The 21320-nt window shown below is 42.8% G+C and overlaps 2 protein-coding genes across 8 annotated transcripts in view; one reads left to right on the forward strand and one right to left on the reverse strand.

Moving 5' to 3' along the window:
- Positions 1-12489, reverse strand: part of ZNF664 (zinc finger protein 664) — a 34051-nt gene extending 21562 nt beyond the window's left edge. For 6 of the 7 annotated variants that reach the window (XM_024758618.1, XM_024758624.1, XM_024758619.1 and 3 more), the window contains exons 1-2: positions 12476-12489; positions 12093-12228 (exon numbers count right to left, since the gene is read on the reverse strand). The gene's annotated coding sequence lies outside the window, so the exon portion shown is untranslated. Of the gene's footprint in view, positions 1-2969; positions 3128-12092; positions 12229-12475 lie in introns of all 7 variants that reach the window. The other variant, XM_024758621.1, reaches the window with a different exon arrangement.
- Positions 12490-12615: 126 nt separating this feature from the next.
- CCDC92 (coiled-coil domain containing 92) overlaps positions 12616-21320 on the forward strand; it is a 30036-nt gene continuing 21331 nt past the window's right edge. Inside the window, exon 1 of the mRNA XM_024758462.1 lies at positions 12616-12653. The gene's annotated coding sequence lies outside the window, so the exon portion shown is untranslated. The remainder of the gene's footprint in view (positions 12654-21320) is intronic.

Consider the following 21320-nt stretch of genomic DNA (forward strand, 5'->3'; position numbering starts at 1 on the left):
CAACTCTGCTAACATCCATCTGAAGAAGCTCTATCACTTCAGCAGAAACCACTAACATGAGAAATGGAGTCCTACAGACTGCCCTGAGCGACCCTGCAACATCTGAGACTGAATCAAATGGGGAGAAAAAGGAAAAACGAAAATGCTTTCAATATATTTAGGGATTTTAGTTTCTAAAATGGGAAAAAAGGGTTGACTCAGAATGAAGGTTGTTAATAGGATATACTTTAAAGGGCAGGAATTTCAAATGGTTGAGAGGGGGCCAGGTTTTTTCTTCCTTGCTGAATTACACATGCCAATCATGGTGCCTGCAAATCCTACAAATGGGAACGGCCTCAGCTTTAAGGATAGGCCCAGCTGCTGCAGACCATATAACCGCTCCATCTCACCTCACCACAGGGTCTTAGACTACGTGCAGACACCTGACCCATGAGCTTAACAGTGACCTCTGCTGTGGCCTGGAATAACAGTAAAAGCTGCAACAAAGCTGTATTCCCAATCTCTCTCCCTCAGGAATCTGAACAATACTGAAAATGAGGTGATTAGCCAGGAGACATGAAGCTGAAAGGTTACTATGTACAAAGGAGCTGGAGCGGTCATGAGCTGAGCAATCACAGCAAAGCGGAGTCGTGAGGAAGTAGAATCTCTAAGTCAGGCAGAGAAAAGACAGATGGGATAGGAGAAAAGAAAAAACCGGATGGCAGCAAGAGGAAAAAGACACAAAGGAAAGACAGCTGCCTTGAGACCCCACTGTCGATAGGAAAGACTGCTTGTCTCCGAGCTGCCTTAGTTAACGACAGTTTTCTGGCCCAGGTGCATCCTTACGCCATATCCCGTTTCCTAAAATGGAATGGATCTCTGCTCCTTGCAACAGAAAATCGCTAACTAAAACAGTTACTTCAGCTCCCCTGAGGATGGAGTTTTCCCAGGAGGCAGCTCGGTGCCTCCAACAAACAGACTTCTGGCAAGTCCACCCCAGCCAGACGTGCCTAGATGTCGCAACAGAACGGGGCGGGGGGGGGGGTCTCATCCCCTAGGCTCCTTCGGCACAGGCCCTAGGGCTTATGAGCATCTCAATGGCCTACGAAAATGTTTGAGACCTGAAAAAAATATTTACTGGATGTAAAATATGAAAATAAAATCATAAAATCAAAGCTAATAAATGTTTAATGTCTACAACTAGTCTAATGAAGCTTAACTCATTAAGTTTTGTATAAGCTAATTTCATGTGGGATGTGGGTACATTTTTTTAATACGTTTGATATGTGACATGGTAAAGGCCACCGAAGATAAGAATGCTGAGGCCTTCTAAGGACTGCAAACCAGTCCCGCGGAAGGAGACATGCTTGGGTGTAGGCTGCAACCTGCCCACCCTGCCCTCTGCAGAAGTTTATACTTAAATATTATGCCTTACTACTCAAAACCGAGCAGTCTGAAGTTAGAAATCAACCCTCGCCTCCCAAATTTAAACACACTGTAATTTTGGTACTCCTGAATTAGGAGTCTATTATTTTTTCTTAATGTAATATTTTACAAAAATGAAGCCAAACAACTTCTACTAGCCATCCTATTAGTTTTACCAAAAAGAAGGGAAAACATGTTATTCAGGCTACAAATGGTCCTGTCTGTTTGAAGGACATCTGTCAGAATAAGAAATCAAAAATTGGTCACATTTACTCTCTCCTTGTGCAAGAGTCCCCATGAATGTCAGGAACAGATCCAAACATTCTCTCCCATTTGGCCAGATTCTTAATCTGAGAAAAACAGGAGGTAGTTCAGAAGTTATACGAGATTTAAATCTTATACCTGTAAAAGCAGAAAGGCAAATATAATTCTCCTTCCACAGTCACTGCTGATAAGGGCTCTCACTGGGTGAGCACAGAGAAGCTCACCGTCTGTTCCAGCTACGACCACTGCCCTCTCCCCACCTTCTCTGCTGGCCTTCCCTGCAGACCTCTACACTTCCCGGTCCTGCCCCCCCCACACCCACTCTCCCTTCTATACCCCACCCCCACAACGCCTCTTCTGCAAAACTGTTCCCTGGGAGTTCCCCGGCCGTCCAGTGGTTAGGACACTCTGGGCTTTCATTGCCGAGGGCCCGGGGTCCAGTCCTTTGTGAGGGAACTAAGACCCTGCAAGCTGTGTGGGGCAGCCAAACAAAACAGAAAAACCAACCAAACAAAACCACTGCCCTCCTCGTCAGAGCGCAAGGCCAGACCCTTGCTCCTGTTTCACTCTTTGACTCTAGGTTACACACGTCTCCTCCGTCCCCAGGTCCCTGCACTTTCTCACCTCTCCTCAGGCCTTGCTGAAGGCACTGACCATTTCTTTTATTCCTTCTTTCTAAACACCAGTGTCTGCTAAAGGTACATCCTGACTCCATTTTTTTTTAGCTCAACCACCTGCCTGGCTTGAATGAGAACCATCTCCATGATGACAATTCCACATTCTCTCATAACAGGAATATTTCCCTATCATCCCACAATGAACTGAAAATCACTAATTCGCCATATGAAGTCCCTATAAAAGGCAACATCTTCCCCCAACAAGTCTCCCAGGCTGGGAGACTCTCTCCCCCTCCCCACCCTACACATCTTTCCATTTCATCTGATCTCTGCTTATTTTCTCCTCTCAGCGTTTAAACCAACGCAAAGCCTCTTCCGTCTTAAGGAAAACCCGTATTCAATCCTATGCCTTCTCTAGCTGCCATGCTCTCTCTCCATTTCCCCACCCAGGCTTCTTCAAGGCTTATCTTCCCGACTTCTATCGCTCCACTTCCCACTCACTCCTCCACCCATCACTACGCCACTGAAGCGCCTCCGGGCCCGGCCTTCATCTCGCAGGACTCTCCCTCTGTGACTCCGCTCTCACCACCACAGTCTTATGCTCAGCCTGCTGGAGACTCCTGCTCCCCCTAAGCACCGGTGCTCCCGTGGGCTCCACCTCGGCCCTCGCTGCTCCCCACTTACACCCCCACCAGGCCAGCCATCCAGTCCACGCGTTCTCAACTCGGGCTGTTAAAGAGAACCTTTTGTAGGAGTTGTTTTAACGGTGCAGAATGCCTCCAGAGGGCGCCCAAACACTTGCTCAGAAATCTTCATGGCCATTTACACGACAGCATTAGAACCTGAAACGAATTTCACAGTGGATTACTACCTCTAACTCGTTGCTAAGCAGCATGAAGATTTGTACAACCTGCTTTCTGCAGGTTCCCTGATCGTAACTGTGAGTCTGGGGGCTTGCTTATCACAAGGTCCTAATCCTAGCATAATACAGAGATAAAGTAATGTTACTGCATATTGGTTAACGAAAAACCTGGCTTATGTTTGCTGGCCGATGCCAAGTATTTTGAATCATTGAAATACTCTTAAATCCTATCAAGCTTAATCCTACACGTTTGACATGCACATCTAAAAATAATTTTGAAAGCCAGAGGGACATAATGGGGTTTACCCTGAAGGAAAGGGGTTCAGGTTATTTTTATGAATTGTTTTATCATTTACCTAACCTCTTTGGGAGAGACGTTTGCTCTGGCTTTAATAAGGGCTTCCTCACAAGATCTGTCACAATACTGTGGAAGGCGCTGCAAAATTAGATGTGGAAATAAGCTATGATTATTTTATGAACTTGCAGGTTATGAAAAATAAATGAGCTCTAGAATAGCTTTACTGAATTTCTTATATCAGGTGACACAAGAGACAATGCATATTCTAGAGTTAGAATAAAGCTGTAGAAATGCTTTCGTATTAGCAACACAAATGACTGCCTTTTAACATCAAACTTTGAATTCTTCTGATACAACGCCAAAGTTAAACTTCATTTTTTTTTTGAAAATCTCCCTTCTTCCAACTTCTGTCCAAAAGAGTATCTTCCATAGCCACTGGTTATCCATCTTGTAGTTCTCCCAATTTGGATTAGCTGTGGTAATCCTTTAAACTTAGGCTAAACACTTTGATTTGCCCAATCTAGTTTCACTCCTTATCCCTTTATCACATCTGTGAACATTTAAAACTACTGCCCCTGCCACTTCTGGGAACTTCCTCCTCAGCTGCTAGGAACCGCCCTCTCCTGAACCCCTCCTCTGCACTCACCGCCTGGCGCACCTGCCCCTGTAGGCCCTGCAACAGTGAACCCAATCAGCTGGGCTGAACCAATCAGATGCTCTTCCCTGAGAGTTTAGACTTGGGACGTGGAAAGTCTGGGTCTATAAAGTGACCTGGCAGGGACAGTGACTCAGGAGGGACAAAGGCAGAGAGAGCAGCTGCACTGATTCCTGTTGACGTTCCAGCCACCACTGGGTCTCGGCCAAGAAACAGCCCTGGATGCCATGGTAGCCTCCTCAGAAATCCCCCTTCACTTAAGCCATTTCAAATGCATTTTCTTTTAACCAAATGTTCTCTAAGACATCCTCCTCCTCTCTGATGAATTCTTTTGAGAACTTAAAGATCTCCCCTACCTTTTCCTTGATGGGTCATATGCCCCAGCTCTGCTCTGGGCTCCTCCTCATTCTGGTCTACACAATCTCACCCATCCACGGTTTCCATGCCAGCTGTGCGGTGAGGACACTGTGAATGATTCTCCAACCTCCATCCATACTTATGCTACAGCCTGAATGTTTGTGTCCCCTAACTCCAGTGTGACGGTGTTAGGAGGTGGGGCCTTTAGGAGGTGATCAGGTCATGTGGGTGGAGCCCTCACGATGTGATGAGTGTCCTTATAAAAGAGACCCCAGAGAACTCCCTCGCCCCTCTGCCACGTGAGGACACAGCGAGAAGATGGCATCTATGAACCAGGAAGCAGGACCTCATCAGACACTCAATTTACTGGCACCTTGATCTTGGACCTCCCAGCCTCCAGAACTGTGAAAAATAAATACTTGTTGTTGTAGCCACCCAGTCTACGGTATTTTGTCATGGCAGCCCAAATAGACTAGGACAACTTCTAATGGCCAGGGAGGCACCTGCGGATGGATCAGACCTAGGGCACCCCTCTGCCCATGTCCTGGCCCACGTCCGCGTGGAACGACCAGTTTGGAAGCATCAGTAGAAATTGCTCCAATTATTCAGCAGTACTGACAACAGGATGACTGACTCTAGGACCACCACCTGCTCAAAGAGTCAGAGTCTAGCCCAAAAGGCAACCACAGTATCACCCAAAGTCAGGGTCATGAAGTCTTAACTCCATATAAAAGACATCAACAGTCCAGTCTAAGCTAGACAGATACCCCAATCTTAAACAATACATAGATGTGTAATCATATTCCAAGAAAAATTTACCACACAGAAACACTGATTTTTAATCATGGATTTACGCACAGCACTCAGTCAGTCATATAACAAAGCACGTATATCTGCATCATGAAGTCATTCTTCGCAAATTCTCTCAGGAAGATCCTACACGTCCCACAAGCCCCACACGCTCAGCACGTCCAAAACTCAATCTGTCATCTCTTCACCAAAGCCAACTCTGTTCTCAACTATAGTAAATGGGTCCACTAGTCTCTCAATTGCAAGTCAGAAACCTGGTTACCATCAACCCTCCTCCCACTCATGAAGTTCTGTCACTCTATCTCCTCAATTCCTCCTGAATTTATCCACCCACCTCACCGACATTCAGCTGTCATTCAGGCCACCATCTTCCCCTGGAACACTGCGAAGCCTCCAGGCTTGCCTTCCTCTAACCCATTATCCACTGTAAGGTAATCTTCCTAAAATGCAAAATGGATTGTTTATTACCCCGCTTAAAGTTTTTCAATGGGTTCCATTAATTCTCAGTGTAATTTCCAAATTTATTCATATGGCATACATTTTTTTGTGTGTTTCTTTGTTTTTGGCCATGCAGCACGCGAGATCTTAGTTCCCCAATCAGGGATCGAACACCGTGCCCCCTGCATTGGGAGCGCAGAGCCTTAAACCACTGGACCGCCAGGGAAGTCCCAGGCTTTCAAACTCTGATCAGCGTTAGCTACTATTTACCTCTCCTGGTTCATCTCTCACAGCTGCCCACTCCGATTCTAGCTCCAGCCAAACCAGACTTCTTCAGACTCGCCAGGTTCTGTCTGCTCCTAGGCCTCAACCACTCCCCGCCCCGCCCCCCCCAACGCTCCTTTGAACTCTGGGCCCTCACACTTGCTGTTTCCGCCGTTTACCTTCGGGGCTCACCTTCTCTAGAAAGCCTCCCCTGACTGGTACCCCTACCCTCAAATCTGGGTCATGTAGGGTACCTTTTATGTGCCCCCAGAGCCCTTCCATGTCCGCAACGCTATCTCCACTATCACACTTCCTTGGCTTTGTCCTCCACTAAGCCACATGCCACTCCACGTCCACAGAACCTACTGCAGGTCCACAGTTAACCACTGGCAAGGGAACAAACGGCACATGCCTTTAGAATAACCTCTTCAGCCTCACCTACACTGCATACCCCGAGGCACCCTGAGCTCCACTCTGCCGAGTCACTTGCAGGCCCTGCATGATAATCAGGCTCTCAATGCTTCTGCCCTTGGTCCAGCTGGCTAAGTGCTACTCATCCTGACTCAGTTAAATGCAACTTGCTCTGTGACTGGATCTGTGTGTTAGGAACACGAAGAGTTAACAAGAGTCAAACTAGGAAATTCCACGGCCCATGTTTTAAGTTTCTGCATTTATTCTACAGTTACAAGAAACGAGAACTATTTTTATTCTGCATATTGCTAAGAAGCAATTTTCCTCCAAAAGTTGGAAGAGACAAAATTCATTCAAACTTACTCCAAATGTATCACTCAAAAAACGTTTAGATATTAGTTTTTAGAGAACATTCTAGAGGACACTTTAATATATAAGACAGATCTATTTTTTTAAAGGGCACATATCTATTAACCATGCAGCTGACACATGTTCTACATATGATGTACTTTTTTAAAGTAAACGTTCCAAAATAAATGAAATAACAAATTATAGATGTAATAACAGAATCCTGAAAAATAAAAAAAGCAAAAAATTTTAAATCATCCAACATCCTACTACCCAAAATCCACAACTTTTAAGATTTTCATTTAATTTCTTCTAGACATTTTTCCATCATAGGTTTTTGTGGAGGGTTGTTGGGACTTCTGTTTAACTAAGGGTTTTAATCATATCACGTATGCAATTTTGCATCCTGATTTTCCTTCAACATTGTCATAAGCACTTTAATACATTTTCTTCCTAAATATTTTAACGGCCAGTAATATATTATCCAGTGGATGTACCATAACTTAACCCTTAAAGTTATAGGAAATGCACCCTTAAAAATAATTCCACAATACATATCTTTTGTATGTAAAGCCTCTCTGTACTTAAAAATATTCCTCTGGGCTTCCCTGGTGGCGCAGTGGTTGAGAGTTCGCCTGCCGACGCAGTGGACGCAGGTTCGTGCCCCGGTCCGGGAGGATCCCACATGCCGTGAAGCGGCTGGGCCTGTGGGCCATGGCCACTGAGCCTGTGCGTCTGGAGCCTGTGCTCCGCAATGGGAGAGAAGCCACAACAGTGAGAGGCCCATATACCGCAAAAAAAATAAAAAAATAAATAAAAATATTCCTTTGATGGCTCCTAGGTGGTTGCTACATCAAGGAATATGATTACTTTTAAGGCTCTTGATACATATGTCTCATGTAACATAAGAGTGTGACATTTTTGCTACATCCTCGTAAGTCCTAGGTCTTAAATTTTTTTAGTCTAAATTTAGGCCTTTATTAAGTGAGAAATTGTAAAATCTTCATTACAAAGTAAATCTCGTTGTAAAAAGGGAAAAAAAACTTTAACAATCCAAAACATTGTGAAATAAATATAAAATCAGTCCCAGAACTAAAAATTCAGTCTCCCCTATTCTCTTCCCTTCAGAAGTAGTCACATATCTTTCTAGATCTGTCTCTATTTTTATTCAGAACACACACACACACACACACACACACACACACACAAGGGTCTGTTACTGGATTCTACTTGTCCATGTACCAGCTTGTCTATTCTTGTGCTCACCATTTACATTACTGTACCATTACAGTATGTTTTGATATCTGGCATGGCAAATCGTTCATCACTATTTTTCCGCTTGAAAAATTTCTTGGCCACTCTAGCACATTTAGTCCTCTGGACAAATTTTAGAAGCAATTTATCAAGTGTCCAGAAATAAGTCTCACTGGGATTTCAACTGGAATAACACTGAGGTTACAGTTTAATTTGTAGAGTATTGCCATCTTTACAAAGATGCCGTCCCTTCCAGAAACATGTAATGTCTGCCCATTTATTTCGGTTAGCTTTTAAATTCTTCAGGTAAAGGTTTTTACTTTTTTCATAAAGCTCTTGTACATTTGTGTTTTACTCTTAAATGTGTTCTGGTTTTGTTGCTACTGAGAAGAGAATTTTACTTTTCTATAGGAGTAATTACCAATTATTTGATTATGAGTGAGATCACACACCTTTCCAAATGCTGAACAAATTATATTTCTATCCAGTGAACTACCCACATCCTGCAACCACGTGTGGATTTTCATGATTTTCCTCATTGATTTGTGTGAGTTCTTTGCATGTTGAAAATATTAACTCTTCACTTATATTTGTCATAAATATTTTCCTACTTTGTGGTTTAGTTTTTGATCCTAGGGTTTTGTTTTCTCTTTCTTCTTAAAGAAGTTTTAAATGTGTACATAATCTAATACATTGATTTTAACTAGCAACAGATTTGAGTGCCCCATAGGTGCGAAGACCTGTATCTCTCTCTCACAAAAGCTGCACGGTGGGTATTACTTTCCTCACTTAAAATAATCCAGTTCAAGTCTGTGTGACTGCAAAGCCTGTCCTCTGTCCACCTCAGCGTGCATAACTCTTTTTTCCAGATGTTTAATATTTACTTCCATATCTTCTTCCTGATTTGAAGGGCATTCACGATGGTTTGTCATTTATTACATTCCCATATACAGTTTATCTCTGGGGTGCTGAATAGGTTCCAGTGACCTGTACAGAACAAACATGATTCTACAATACGTTTAGACAATCAGATAGGGTTTGTCCCAACTCATTACTCACTATTCTGTCCAGTTCACCCAAAAAAGGGCATCTCTATAACGTTTAAACATCACATCCAAGAATACGGCCTGTCCTTCTGTTTAAGACATTCTGTCTTATCTTTCAGGATGCTTTCTGGTCTCCTCCAGGCAGACCGCACTTGTCTCGATGAGGCTGTGCTTACCTGTTTCTTGTTTTTTGTTGCACTGTGATCAGAGCCTGCTGTTTTAGTTGTTTTTCCATTTAGTTTCTGCCAGGTTATTTTTAATATTCAGAAAGCTATGACTTTTATGTACACATTGTGCGCCCAGTCACTTTCTCGATTTTTTTGTCTGTTTTTTCTGTTATTCTCATTTTTTTAAGCCAATAGCATCTACAAATGTTTCCCTTCTTTTAATTTTAGAGCCTCACCTCAGTCTTATTTCGTGTATTCCTGCTTTGACAAAACTTACCAAAAACATGTTAAATACCCCAAATTTTAATTTGACTCTGATACTTTTCTGTTAAGCATAGTATGAATAATTAGTTTAACATATGTGTGCCTTTCGCATTAAAAAAGTGCATTTTATGCCTACTTTTTAGAAATAAAGAATTATTTATTTTTAAAATCAATTATTTATTTTTAAAATCAAATACCTATCTTGACCTTAGTTTAGCTGGTAGTTTAAAGTCAACGTGAACTGGACGGGAAAGACCACTTCTCTTCTAGAAAGGCCTCTGAAATGGCCTACCTGGTCTCCCCCACTTCGACTCTCCACCCCTACATTCTGCACGCAGCTGCTGCAGTGGTTGTTTAAACATGCAAATCTGATTATGTCACTCCCCTACTGAAAACCGGACCCTTGTAATGGTTTCCCATTTCACTCAGGGTGAAATAAAACATCCTTAACCTGCCCTACAAGACCCTACACGATCTGGCCCCTGCCTAGCCACACTTGCCCCTCACCCACCATAATCTATCCACACGTCATTCTTTCAGTTCCCGGAATGGGCAAAGCTTCCCCCCTTCTGGGCCTGCCTACAGGCTGTTCCCCTGCCTGGAAAATTATCCCCCATCTCATTCTACACTGACGCCTACTCACCCTTCAGATCTCAGCTCAAATCTTATTTTTGCAAAAAAGTCTTTCCTGGGCCCTCTTTCTGCAATCTAAAATTTGGTCCCCTTTTTATACTCTCTCATAGCCAATGCTACTTCACTTTCATAGCAGATACCAGTTTATGATTCTACATGCAGCTGCGCGATTGTGTTTAATTTCTGATCTCCTCTCCCCGCCATAGATCAATTACAAGAGAACAGGGTCAAGTTGATTTTGCTGGCCACGCTACAAACATTCATGCATATATGAATGAAAGAGAAACACCTACAAAGCCCCTAAGGGTATCTCTTACATCTTAACACGATACCCATCACATTATTCAATGAATATTTACCGTTAAAACTCTGATACTGCCTGCAAACTCCATAAGAATCCATTTTACTCAAAGGACATAAAAACTAACCTGAATCTGCTGCTGCTTCAGAAAAATACACAAATTTACGTCACTAGGAAGTTACGTTCTGTTTACATATTATGAGAGTTTTATGTAGTGTTCAAGTTGCTGATCCTTTATTCTCAGGCAACTAATTTTTATGCCTTATTTTTAAGGTATGTAAAGCACTATGAAAAATGTGCTTTGTAAAATACTCTTTCAGAAGTCTAATGTATTAACAGTACTTGGTAAAAATATAGCAAAATCAGAAATCAAACAGCATTCAAAGTTGGCTATCTGTAGTATTCTGTAATATTCATATCTGGTCAAAAAGAAACTATAAATTATATTGTCAATTAAAAATTCCTTCAGCTCACAAAGGCCAATCAAATCAACATTATATGCCACTTCACACTCTACAAAGACTTTCACATACATCATATGACTTAACTTGGTGGGACAGAGCAGGTATTAACATCATTTGTAGAAAAGAAAACTGAGGCTTAGAGTAATTAAATGTCCTCCCCAAGGTCACAGGACTTGAAAGTAGTCGAGTCACAATTACAACGGGGGGGGGAGGGGTGGAGGCTCCTACATGTAAATTTCTGAACCAAAGAGAACTTCCATCATAAAAGCTTAGGCTCTGTAATTAGTGTAGATTTGTGCTCCCTTCACTAAAATTTCATTTCACTAGAGAACGACAACCAAAGAAGCTGTGTAAGTGTAAAGTTAAAACATCCATTGCCATCAGTCCAGGAAATGGCTACGTAAACCATGGTGCACTCAAACTATGGAAACATGATGCAGCAGTTCTGCAAAATGAGTGAATGCCTCATAGGCTAAAACTGAAAGCTGGACTACACTTGTACTTGTTAAAACAGTCAAAGATAATACAAGTACACACATTGTTTGGATCGTAAACACATTTTTAAAGATCTAGAAGGACACACACCAAACATAACCGCTGTTATCGCTGGGGACAGAGATTTGTAGTCAAAGACTTTAGCCCATCTCTGTAATGTTTTAATTTTTACAAAGAAAATGCTTTCCTTTGCTAATTTAAAACTAATTTTTAAAATTTAAATTAACCTGTGGGTTGAACAAGAAGGTCATTTTTCTGTTCTAAAAAGCTGTGCATCTACCAAGGAAGTAGGGCCCCCCCAAAGAAAGGACAAAATATAGAAACAAAAACAGTTCGATCCTTTTAAAACAATAAACTATCACAAAACGTTCCTTAAAAAAAAAAAAAACAATAGCTCAGAATTTTAAAAAAACATCTAGTCTCCTTTGTTGCAATAAGACAACCAATCAACTATCAACTAGAAAAGTCCGGAACAGGCTCCTCCTAGAGAGATTTAGTTGTTAGAGTTCGGCAAGGAAGGTTTCACAAAGGAGCTGAGTTTTGAGGGAAATGAGAGGTGACTTGGCAGAGAGATGCGGGAAGATTAAGCCAGATGGGGAAATGTCTGGGAGGTGGATATGTTGAGTTAATCAGAAGCAGGGCACGGGAAGAAAACTGGAGTAAAGTCCTGAAAGAGGAGAGGAGGTTCCTTTGGATGTGGGAGGTGAGAGGGAGCTCGACGGCGCTGCCATCCAGTTTACCTGGGTTGAGAATCCGGCCCTTGTTATGGTCAAACAATGGAGGCGTCCAGCGCCAGCAGCGATCTGCGCTGGGTGCCGGGAGGGTTCCTCATCACCTGAGTAGGATGCTCGGCTGGCTCTGCTGGGACGCGAGGCGCTCTAAAAAAAAACACAACATCACATCATGCAGCCAAGCTTCTCCGCGACACAGCCTAGCTCCCTGATCCCACGGCGCGGCCATTACCGCCTCTCCGCGGACCCGCCTGGAAAGGCTCCAAGGCGCGGCTTCACGGGTTTCTAAAGCTGTTTTGCTCCCCCTTCCCTCAGCTCCAACAACAATGGAGCCCGGCTCGGGAGTCCGGCTCCCGCGGGGCCTCCGCCCGGCCTCGCCCCTGCCGCTGCACCTCCGCCGCCGCGCACCCTGCCGCCATCTGTAACCCCCGCTCCCCGGCACTGCGGGCCCACGCCGGCTCGCCGAGGCCAGAGGCCAGGCTGCCCTCCCCGGGGCCGGCCCGGTGGCCGCCAGGCCGCCCAGCTACGGTGGGGGGTCGGAGGCATCTGTTGCGGCAGAAACTCATTTAGGTAATTTTTAAAGCCCTCACTGCAGGGGGAGGGGTGCTCCCGACCCACGGGCTGGGGAAGGGTGTCCCCTTGCGGAGACGTCTCGGGGGGAAAAACCAAGAGGTGGAAAGGAGGGCAAAAGTGAGGCGCAGCGACTCCCGCGCCGACTGCCTGCAGGGTCTTCCAGCCCGTTATGGGGAGGGGGATGCTCTTGCCAGGGCTCCAGTCGAGGCTGCAGTCCGTCCCCACCGCGCACCCAAGCCAATCCGAAGGGGGAGGAGAGGACAGCCCAGGGGCCGCTTCTGCCAGCCCCGGGGTGGGATTGTAGGGTGAGGGATCCGCATTGCAGGTGCACCAGGAGCGCCCGAGGGCCTGGCCCTGCTTTGTTTGGGATGCTGTGGGGAGGAGGCCGTCTGAATCCACATCCCCTATTTAAATGCGTTTTACCACCTCGTGGACGTTAGAGACCCTCCCAGATAAGTTGCATTGTCTCCTGTCCTGATAACCCTTTACGTAAGTACTCTATCTTTACAGCCCCTTTCTACAGCTTTGATGTGGGCTTTAGTTTACCCTAGATAACGATTTGCTTGTGATTCGTGAAACTGAGCATAATGCAAATATGCAGCAGAGCTCCAGGCTCGGCGACAGAGCTGCCGTCTGCTACAGCGAGTTAGTCTAGTTTATCTAACTTACGTTTTCATGCTGACCTGTATTAATTTTAAGCTTTGATGTTGAGCCGTATGATCTATTCCAATTATGCAAATGAAGTGCTCCGAGAGGAAGTATGATCGTGCTCTGTAATTTAGGTTGCAGTAATCGGTCTTATAACAAAATACAAGCCGTCATACGGTAATATATTACACGTTTCCAGAAACCTACCTGTAAGAGTGTTAAAGCTAGAATTGACGTTTTAATACTTTTAAGTTTGACGTTTATTTAAAGAGCATTGTTATTGTTTTATTAAATGGGTTTTGTTTTGTTTTGCGCAGTCAAGAATTCTCTTGCATTTTCTTGCTGTTGAATTATAAGGAAAAGAATGCTAACATTTAAAGTGACTTTTACCTCCAAAGACGTTCTGAATTTATTTCTTTAGGCTAAATGTTCATCTTATGTGAAATATTTTTGGAGAAGGTTTTAAAGCTTATGGTACGTTTATGTGTATATACACATGTGTTTACGTATACATACACACTATTGGAAAACCTTAAAATAGTTTCTATTGTTCCTCTGCATCATGTTATAATTACTCAGTAAATTCAGTTTAGGTATATTTAAAATCTAAAGTACCAGGCAATGATTTGTGTGTATCAGATTTTTACTGTAGCACATGTAAATACAACAGTCTAACTAACAAGTTTCTTGGAAATTAGATATTTTTATTGTTAATTTTTTTTTTAAAAAATGAATCCTTTTACTTACGACAGAAAATCACTCGTGTGGGCGCTTAACTCTTTCATCTGTCATTCGTTGCATAAATTCATTTTAACATCATCATTACTTGATGGAGTGCATTTGCGGCAATACTGATGTTAACAGTGTCGAGGCTTTTAAGAAATACTTATTTTTATATTATATTTATAATTTTCTTGTATTTCTGGGAAAAAAAGACATGAGCCTTTTTTCTTTTATCTGGAACAAGGTCAGCCATAAGAAGTTCTTAAGATATAGTGGGCACACTATGTTTGTTAACTAAGATTAATTGTAGCTACTGGATTGGGTATCCTTAAAGGGCAGAAACTAGGCGCCTTTATGTGCTTCACACACCAAGGGTGCAATAAATGTTTGACTCAGATTGACGTTCCAGACTAGTTAGGTAGGTGCTAGCTTAGTGACACCAATTTTCACATCGCCAGCTTTGACATTTAAACCTGCAGAAAGGTTGGGTAGGGAAGTGAAGGTGTCCTAATTGTCTTCAAGTATTCAGGGTCTGTCATGCAGCAGAGGGATTTTCTATTTCCCCGAGTTCCAAAGAAGACAAGTAGTACTTATAGGAAGACAGACTTCACTTTGACATAAAAGCACAAGTTGCTTATGATTAGAACCTCCAGTGACAAAAGGGGCTGCTCTTTCCCTGCGGAGTTTCCGGATAAGCTGGTCCCCCGCTGGGCAGGAATGGCTACTAGGAGGTGTCACACCGGCCTGGGAGAGGCCTCGTGAGGGGGGGCACTGAGGGACTCCAGTGGCAACTGGATTGGAGGGCACTGTGGTTCTTTTTTATTTCTTACTCTGGCTTCTGCAGTTGTGGGCATGACAACATCCCAGACACCTACTTCAACCCTAGGAAGACTTCTACTGGGGTAGAGGCCACCCTGATATCAGAGGTGATTCTAGTCCTACTTTGCATTTGTGTGGGGCTTTACAGGTAATAAAGCACCCTCACATTCAGTGTTTTATTTTAAAAGACTCTTCTTAATTACGCTGATTTGTATTTCTTATTTTGGCTTTTATTTTCTGTAATAAACATTTAATCAAGAAGAAAATTACCCTTTTCTATGAAGGCAAGCAGAGGAGTCTCTTTTTTTAAGCTCTTTTAAAAGCAATGATGTCAGCCATTCTTTTGAGAGTCGGCCTGTGCAGGTGAATAGATTCTTTTCTTAGCTGAAATTATTTTTTGAAAGATACTGATTAAGGGCTGATTGTTGTGCTTGCTGTGCGTTTTAGTTTCTGTTTATTTCATCGCTCAAACATGACTCAAATTTCACGGCAAAAAGTCCATTCGTATCCACTAACAGTAAGTTGCACTGGACTTTTTTCAGTTTGTCTACCTCGTTTTTAAATACATGTTGGCAGGTAAAACACAGCTGAGGAGAAGCAGCATTTCAGTGGACCGAACAGATTAGGTGGATTGGAGTTTTGTGTTTGAAGAAGAAAAAGACGTGTCCCATTTGTACTAAGCGAAATCTGGGAATGATAATTTATCAACAATAAGAATGATGCTCTATCTGTTATAACAAAGATTAGGCTATTGACTGTCGATCACAATACATGTACTAAGTGGATCAGTGGGGATAGGACTCTGTCTGTGGCCCAGGAGCAGAGTAGAGCTTCCTGTAAACAGCAGAGAACCCAATAAATGCTGTCTGCACAAGGATTTAAGTGGAACATGATGGTAAGGAGGCCAGTTGAGTTAAACCAGATTCTGACCTCTCCAATTTAGGAAGAAGTTAGAGGGGGGGAAAACAGTTCTGAATTAATATATACGTGTAATTAATTTTTAAAAATAGTTCCTCTCTTTTGTTCTCTAGCAGATGAGTTTGTCCCATGCTTTTGTGGCTCTTATCCACCAGCTGAATTTGGGTGTGATAATTTAAATAAGACAAAGATTTTTAAATTTTGTTTGAACCAGAGGTGCGTCGTTTATTTATACTTTATGCACAAAAGGAAAAGAGAAGAATACCAAGTTCTTCTGGTAAACCAAAAAATAAAATAAGGAAATCTTACAAGTATTCCTTCAGGGAAAAAAAAATCACAGATGCTGCTTTAAATATTATGAGCACAACAGCAAATTATCAAGTAAGGCAACCAGTTAGAAAGTGGCCTTTTTAGAATTGAAAGGTTACATTTTACAGCTCCTCACCATGCTCTCTGAAGGCATCTCACAGATGTCTTAAAAGACTTCTTTGTTAATCAGAAAACAGGAGTTTATGTTTTTATGTGAGTTTCCACTCTGGGGAGCAGACTGAAATGAATACCTTAGTGATTATCCCAGTTTACCACTTTATCAGAAATAACTGTTTGAAGCAAGAAGTCTCTACTCCTCTGGAGCTGTAAGGGAAGAAGTGTTCTCTTTTCAAGATTCTTTCTCCTAGCCAGATTCTCAGGATTGAGCAGTGAAATTCCATCGGCTAGCACAAAAGAAGAAGCCGAGATGCTTAAAGCTTACAATAAAGGAGAGGAAAAAGAAGAACACTTTTAATAAATGGAATTCTAGGCATGTGATACTCTGCTGCTACAATGTTTCTCTTTGTTGCCTCTTTGACAACACTTAATATGTTACATTTAGATGGTATAGGATCCATTATCCCTTGCTCTTGAGATTTCCTTCCCACCCTACTTCTAAATGCACCCTGGACCCCTGTTATTTACCATGTAGGTAAGAGGGTTTATGAGGCATTTTTTAAAATAATTTTTTTAATTAATTAATTAATTAATTATTTAGTCTGCACTGGGTCTTAGTTGCTGGCACGCGAGATCTTTAGTTGTGGCGTGCAGACGTCTTAGTTGCGGCATGCAGGCTTCTTAGTTGCAGCATACAGGATCTAGTTCCCCAAACAGGAATCGAACCTGGGCCTCCTGCATTGGGAGCGCAGAGTCTTACCCACTAGACCACCAGGGAAGTCCCTATGAGGCATTTCTTATGTGACATTGCTCACACATTGCTGCCACGTGTCAATTATAATTCCCAGTATTATTATAGTACTGTTTTTCTTAAAGTTACACATTCCACCGAGAAATGAGCGGCACCATACTCTTAAAGGGCCATCTTTGGTGCAACGTCGGTGTGAAAACATTAGCTCCCCAAGGTACAATTCCATCACTGTCGTGGCTTAATAATCCAGGGACCGCCATATTTTTCTAATGGTTTCTATCTAATTCTTTTAATGATGATCAAGTGTAGGAGGTTAGGTTCCTGCCGTACTCCAGACATTGAAGGAGGCTTTCTTTTTGCCCCTGTCTCTCCAACTGTCACAAGTGTCAACTCAGGTAAAGGGCACTGGTATTATTTTTCCCTCAGTGGCTGTGGCACTTGGGAGCAGATCCAGTTTTTAGAAATACGTCTTGCACATTGACAAGAAAGATGAAGAAAGGCTTTGTTGTTTTTTAATTTTCTGTTCCCATAGATAAGTACATAGCAGAGGTTATTAGGTAGGGCCTATTCTTTCCAAGGAGGGGTCAATCCTTGTCTTTGAGAGTGAGTCATCTTTATCTTTTGGTTAAGTCCTGGTGACCAGACAAGAAATCCTGGTGGAACAGAGCAGCAGCTTTCAGCCACTGAGATACTTGCTCACAGACATGCCCTATTGTACCGGGTCAGGGGAGGCGGGGACATAGTCTTTGATGACAGAGAGAAAGGCTGTGTCATCCTTCTCAGCCTCTGCATTGTGTGATGGGTTTCAAGTGAGGAATTAGTTCCCATCAAGAAAGTGCTGGATACCGCAAAAAAAAAAAGAAAGTGCTGGAGTCAGTCTTTGACAGAAACAGTGTTCTCAATATAGTAAGGCTGTGGTGTTAGGACCTGGTTCAGAGATGAGCAAAGCCCAACTTTATTGTTTGAGGGCAAAGGCAGGGTTTTGGGGGGAAGACAAAATAAAAATCTGAGTTGGAACAAATATGGCCAGAGGTGAGACCTTGGAGACAGTTAGGAGGTGTTCCCGTGTCTCGTCCACAGCTGTAGGGTGGAACTCAGAGCAGTTTAGGATGATCATTGACTGGAAAGGTGCATTGACTTCTCCCCCCCAGCAGGCTGCGGGTGGAGTAGAGCGCCTTCCCACGTAGGCTCGGGGGCCACCAGGACTGGACCTCCCTGGGCAGCTTATCAGCACAAGTCTGAAACTCAAGTGGGAAGCACATTACCCATCTCTGAGTCTTAGAGGAAAACCGAGTGAAGGTAGAAGTTGTTGAGCAGTTGAGGCCAGTGTCTCCCTACCAGGGACGCTGTGAGTCTTTGGTACGTTAGTGTTAGCCGCCCACAGAACTGTAAATCCCTGCGGGAAGGTTGACATGACAGCGCAGACTGCTGAACCCTAAAGTGAACCCCGTCACTCGGCTTCTTGCACCTGTGCATGCAATGCGTCGACACCCTCTATCAGTGCTGCCCAGTGATAGAGCACAGCTGCATCCAGCACATCGACAGTCTGCCTTTAGAAGTCTCATAAGCCTACTCAGCCTTTTAGGTGAAGGTCCCAGTTTTTTGTTTGTTAAAGCTCTCGTGTTCACAATCTATAGGTAGGGCGTCTGGCTGCTTCCGTCCAGTTTTTGCATAATCCTGCCAGGTTATTTTTCACAATTTCGTCTTGACATTTAACCACCTCTTCTGATTCTGAATGATACAGCAAATGTGTAGGGCCTTACAGCTTTATTTACAATCTGACCTGTAAAGTGTGGACTCCAATTATAAGAAGACACATTTAATGTGCCAAATCCAGAAATAAAATATTTCAGGAGTCTTTTTGATGGTCATTTGTCAGCCTTGGTACATAGGTACCTTCTACATCTGGCGAGATTACTAAATGGTCACATGGAAATCATCGCCCTGTTTGAATAAGACAAATTTGAATATATTTACAAATGCCACCCCCCCTAAAGGGGATAGCTAAGCTGCTCTCTTTGTCTACATGCCCCCCTGATGTGAGCCTGACAAATAGTGTAGCTCATACAATGCTGTTGAACTCCACTGGGGAAATTGGAGCATACCACTCCTGTCGAATTATCCCTAGCATCCCCTTACATGTGCATGTACACGGCCATGGGCACAGGAACAAGATGAGGAAATTAAATCCTTTGGAGCTACTGAGGTGCTGTCTGGGGAATGCCAAAATGTCTGGTTACAAGGACTCCCTGCCAGCCTCCAAACGACCTTATACCATGGAGGACCTGATCTGGGACAAGTGCAGCATGGATAAGAGCTGCCAGAAGGGACCGGTCAGCCTGAAAAGGATGCCTGGTCAAAGATAGCCTGCACCACGTTATTCACCAAAGGGAGAATGTTTCTAAAATGGCCCCAACGTAGGGTAACACGAGGACCATTAGAAACGCGAATTCCTCCCCAAGTGAGGCGCCCTCGCTATTTTCACAGTTGACCACAGTCAGAACGAGGGTCAGAAAAAGAGTAAGAAGGAAAAGCAGCATTACATGTTGCACTGGGGGCAATATGTCTTGCCTTTGGACGTACCCTACAGAGGCAACACAAATACAGATCCTTCTTTGTTGACAACAGTTTGCATCCCAGAGAATAATTTTCTTTTCTGTGAGCTACTAGTCTTTTCTCCTCAATTGTACACAAGCTTTTACTGATTTACTTAAATATACCTCGATTCACACATACATAACATGGTTCCAAACAGTATATATCAATGACAGTATATTATTTAGAGATTTTAAATTGTGGTTTTAAAATGTTATCAGACATATCAGATGCCCATTATATATCGATTGATTTTACCTTGTTAATTTGGGCTTCAAGAATAAGTGTTCAAAAATACCTAGCACATGACTCACAGGGATTGTGAGGTGATAAGGTGTGTTTTTTCCTATTTGAATTTTAATCTCTTTACAAGTCTTTAGGTAAATATAAATTATTAACTACCTCACTCTCAGTCCAAAGAGAATTAGGGATTTTAGAAAATAACATATAATTTACACTAACTAATGCAGTTGTTGATACTAAAAATTTTTCAGAGAAGTATGGCATCTTAAAACATTACTCAGCTAATGCAGGTCGTTTCATAGGCTAACGCAGTGTAATATTGTCTGAGATTTGTGAAAAGCAAATGATGAAGGTACCAGTTTCTTATGATGTAACTCGTTTTAGTTGTATGCTCATGTTTAGGGTTACCCACTCTTCAACAATGGTCGGTAAGGAATTTAGGAAGTTCAGTTTAATGTAGCCTTTTGGCAGAAATCCCACTGCTTGGTATGAACTGATATGTGTAGGATCGTCTGTCCCTCCCCTGTCAGGTCTGTGGCGGCCGGGTTCGCATCTGTTTTATTCATTGCCATCTCCCAGATGACCTCAGAGGCGCCTTGCTCAGAGGGGCTCAGGGAAAGGTGTTTTCTTCAGTGAAAGAGTGAACCGTGATCCTTTATATCCCCCAGCAGAGGGAAACAGAACCTTCATTTACACCCCCAAAGTCACTAAACAATATACGAAAGGATTTGCCCCAAGAGTATTTTAATAATTTAATTCTTCATGTGTCTTCCATGTTCTACTGGAATACCTTCTTTCTTGTTCTCAGTACAGAAGCTTTTTAAAGAAGATAAATAGCTTTTCAGTTTGCACCTGTATCTTGTTTCCAAACTGGGATTCTATAACCTGAGTGACTGTTTTGACTCTGGAAGTGGCCTTTTCCAAGCATGGGATTCTATAACCTGAGTGACTGTTTTGACTCTGGAAGTGGCCTTTTCCAAGCAGAAAACCAGTTTTCAAATTGGCAGCCCAACACATTTCTTTAACTTCTCCAATATATTTCTGCAAATTACAAAGTTTAAATGATGGCCCTTTTTCATAAACAGGGTTTCCTGGGTGGCCGTGGAGCCTGTACTTTCATTTCTCCCAGCCTGGAAATCTTTTCTTAAAGTGTCAGTACCTGTAAAATATTAAGAGTTTTGGTATGATTTCATAAATTTCTTAGGAGTCTTTAGAAGCCTCTTAAGATTTATGCAAGTATTTAGCGGTCCTCTTAAAAACAGGAATTCCTTTGCATTCAAGAAATGTTAAAGCCTTGACACATCATCATTTCCTAGAGATTCCCTGATGGTTTAGATCAGAGCACTCCTGCTGAAAGCGTATATTGGGTCAACTTCGATATATACATTTAATGTCTGCAGAAATATGCAGCTTTATAACCGTAAATCTGGAGTCCCTATTTGGGGGTTGCAGAATTCTCTTACATTCACCCTCTCCATTTCTCAGTTCACTTAAGCATTCACAGAGGAAAAGCAACATCTCATACCATCCGATAACAGGAG

This window comes from Neophocaena asiaeorientalis, unplaced genomic scaffold (genome assembly GCF_003031525.2).
Source record: "Neophocaena asiaeorientalis asiaeorientalis breed wild unplaced genomic scaffold, Neophocaena_asiaeorientalis_V1.1 scaffold77, whole genome shotgun sequence".
NCBI classification, from domain to species: domain Eukaryota; kingdom Metazoa; phylum Chordata; class Mammalia; order Artiodactyla; family Phocoenidae; genus Neophocaena; species Neophocaena asiaeorientalis.